The sequence below is a fragment of the Antennarius striatus genome, chromosome 2 (assembly GCF_040054535.1).
Source record: "Antennarius striatus isolate MH-2024 chromosome 2, ASM4005453v1, whole genome shotgun sequence".
In the NCBI taxonomy this organism is placed as follows: Eukaryota; Metazoa; Chordata; class Actinopteri; order Lophiiformes; family Antennariidae; genus Antennarius; species Antennarius striatus.
The window spans coordinates 28,398,935-28,402,500 of record NC_090777.1 but is presented as its reverse complement, the minus strand read 5'-3'; the positions used below and the strand labels follow the sequence as shown (position 1 = coordinate 28,402,500).

General features: G+C 46.2%; 1 protein-coding gene across 3 annotated transcripts in view; it reads right to left on the bottom strand.

Moving 5' to 3' along the window:
* The window catches only part of zbtb46 (zinc finger and BTB domain containing 46), a 64,218-nt gene extending 60,861 nt beyond the window's left edge, over positions 1 to 3,357 (bottom strand). For all 3 annotated transcript variants that reach the window (XM_068330015.1, XM_068330006.1, XM_068329997.1), the window contains exon 1: positions 3,112 to 3,357. The gene's annotated coding sequence lies outside the window, so the exon portion shown is untranslated. The remainder of the gene's footprint in view (positions 1 to 3,111) is intronic.
* Between the last annotated feature and the right edge of the window lie 209 nt (positions 3,358 to 3,566).

The following is a 3,566-nucleotide window of genomic DNA, read 5'->3' as shown; positions in this document are numbered from 1 at the left end:
CCCCCCCACTTATCCTTGGAACTGTTGTCTTGGTCTCTATTGCATTTTCTCCATGGAACACAGATGGAGAAGGTGCTGACACACACACACACACACACAAACACACATATACACACGCTGATGTCCAATAACATCTACTGTTCTCATAGTAATGACTACCACCTCGGAAAAGCAATCTTTGAGTGTGTGTGTGTGTGTAACAGTGGTGGGGGGTCTACCAAAATCCCCAATTTTGAGAGATCGCTAAAGGTGTGATTGGCAAGCTTATTTGTTTTCATGCCATGATACAGATAATCTATCTTCTGTTCATGAGGACACAATGTGCACAGATGGGTATGCATGCAAACACATACAGACACACACACACACACACACACACACACACACACACACACACACACACACACACACACACACACAGAAACAACAATAATTTAATAACTAATAGATTGTGCAGATCTTGTCATAATATCTAGAACTGTAGGAATAATAAAATAATCATTGAGGTCCGGGACAATATGTAAAAAAAAGAAAAAAATCAATATAGAACTCTATAATTTAAAGAACTAAACTCTGTTTCTACTGTACCGGCTCTCGTCGTCTGGACTCGACTTTTTCAGTTTTCCATTAGAGAAAAACTATCTGCTGCTACTTTAACTTAAAAGGTCATGAGAAATATTACAGACTACAACTCGCTGGACAGTCGACACACACCGAGTATCTGTTCCACATCTGAATGGAGACCACTCTCAAACAGCCGGACTCCCTTCAACAGATGTATCTTCAGAGATGTGGAGAAGATCACAGGACGTGTGTGTCAATCAAAGATCACACGTTATGAGAAGCTACCATCCCATGGGTTCAGATCATGATCAGGTTTTTCTAATCTTGTTACTTCACATCCATAATTACAGGTGAATAGCATCTAGTTCTAATGTGAATGCATCTATATTCCAAAAATGATGGACATTCACACATTAGTATACTTTGGTTGGAGTCATCTCCAATATCACTCGACCTATCCGAAATAAAGTGGTCTCTGAGCGAGTGTCTCCCTGACATTCATCTGCCGTGTCACCAGCACTGATAACACCTCTGAGGACGCAACATCGAATTCCAAAAACCGAACGTTCACACGCTTGTAACATGGTCACGAATCAGATCTCGGTCTGCATGTGAAAGCAACTCAAATCTGATTTTGAAAGGAGTCCAATCCTGTGTCCACACAGCTCTGAAAAAGACAAGAGTTGTGTTGTTTTAAGCCGATAAAAAAAAAAAAAAAATCAGACTGAGCCACTTTAGCCTGGAGATGTAAAGTACTCTTGATCCAATCATCCAGTTAGCCACTGTCAAACGCAGGGAAACGCTTTAGAACTGAGCGGCTCTTTGAGACGGTTCACTTTGATCCAAAGTTAAGAGATGACTCGCTGCTACTGTAAAGTTAATAAAACCATTAAAACCACTGAGAGAAACACATTTGCTGCCCTCAAATAAAGACTATCTTCATTCTATTAACTCCAGTAACCAGAAAAAATGGCTGTGTGTGAAGAGTTTGAGTACCTCACATTAATCAATTAATACAGTTGAAGAAAACCCTTGTGTCATTCCATGTCTCACCGTAAAGTTAAAAAAAGAAATGAATAAAAATAAGTTTGGAAACCCCCCAGTGGGATGATAATAATGGCTCCAGAGTGACACAGGTAGCCTCGGCTCTGGTGGTTTTGATGGAGACACACCTGGCCGCAGGCTGCGCGTCGTGCGTGCGCGCAGCGCCGCGTTTACGCACAGCGTGGAGGAAGTGGGGTTGCCCCCCCCCTCCCCACCTCACATGGTAAACATGGTAGAAAATGGAGGAAGACGGAACTGACCGGTTTGAGAGGGCAGACACAGACAGCAGTGGGGGGGTGGAGGGGGTGGAAGCGGAGAGGACGCATGCGGATTGGAGCAGAGAACACTTGACGGCACACTTTTAAACTCTTAATGCGGATCAGATGATAACCGACAAGATCAACAAAAATAAAATATCACGAGAGCACCATCTGCAAACAACCCCCCCCCCACCACCACCACCACCACCCCCCCCCCCCCTCTCGTCTTGTCTGGTCTTCTAGGGTTGGGTGTTGACGCAGCAGAAATTTCCAGCTGGAGAAACCCCCTTTCTGGGGTTAATCGAGGGGAGAAGGAGGAGGCAGGTTTCTACCCTTGCCCCCCCCTGCCCTCCCCCCCTCCCAGATGCCCGGTGCTCAGAGCATCATCCGTGTTTTAGCGGCACCACGTCACTGCGTGACAATTCCACTCCGATCTGCGTGTGGCAAAACGCTCGCTTGCTCCAAACTTTGCTCATTTCACCACAATCCGCGTCTCCGACGGACCGGGGTGAAAGCAACGCGCGGAGGCATTCGTCACATAATTCTCCTTGAACATACGTGGAAATACTCAAAGTGGAGCCTATAAATACCAAATACGTGCCGATTATTATTATCCATGAATAAACTGGTGGCTTTTTTTATTTAAAAGTGTTCACAAAATTTCGATTTGTTCCTTTTCTTTTCTTTTTTTTTTTGGGAACAGTTTCGCTTCACATGCCAAGAAAGTGGATGTCAGTTGTGGGTTTTTTTGTTTTGTTTTTTATTATAGGATCACAATTCCACGATCAGCCACATGGTATTTAAAAAAATTGCGTTAAATGCGTTTCGATGGATGACAGTTGGATTATAAACAAGCGCGGCGGACAGCTGGCTGTCACGTCAGGAACAGGTAGGCGGACTTTCAGACTGTCGCCTGCCCGCTCGGCTGTCAAAATCCACTCACGCCGTGTCGAACATGAGACCAACACACGGGAATGAGGGGAAAAAAACACAAACAGGCCTTTATCTCGATGGTCAACTATTATACAGCCACGATTTGGAGTTGCGTTGCGTGACGTCTCCAGAAAACCTGTGCGCAAAAAGCACCAACTATCGGCTGGAGACGCGACGGCTCCGTGGGGCAAAAACTAATTGTTTGACGACAAATAACAGCGTGGATGTTTTTGAATGAAGACAGCGACGCCAAAAAAAAAAAAAAAAAAGGCCGGAGAGACAATAGTGGGTAGGAGGAAGTCAGACATACCTGTTACCCCATGGGGTCTGGGGGTGGACGCGGTCCTTCGGAGTCCGATCTGCTGTGACAGCCCGAGAGAGGAAGAAAGAAAGAAAGGAGGGGACGTTCCAAAGCGCACCGTGCTGCTCTTCTCCTCCTCTCGATGCTTTTTCTTTAAAGTGTTATCCCCCCAGTTTGTCTCCCTCTCCCCGCTCTTCTTCTTCCTCCTCCACCAGCCCCTTTTTTCTTTCTCTCTTTCCCTCCCCTGCTTTTCCGTGTCTTGGTATCAAGAGCCTCCCCCTCCTCCTCCCCCTATGTTCGTGTCTGTGTCTCTCTCTCTCCCCTCTCTCCCCTCTCTCCCTCTCTCTCCGTGTCCCCGTATCTCCTCTCTCTCTCTCTCTCTCTGTTTGCCCCCTCCTCTCTCTCTCTGGGCAGAGTCAGGAAATGAAACAACGTGAGCGCGCACACACACACACACACACACA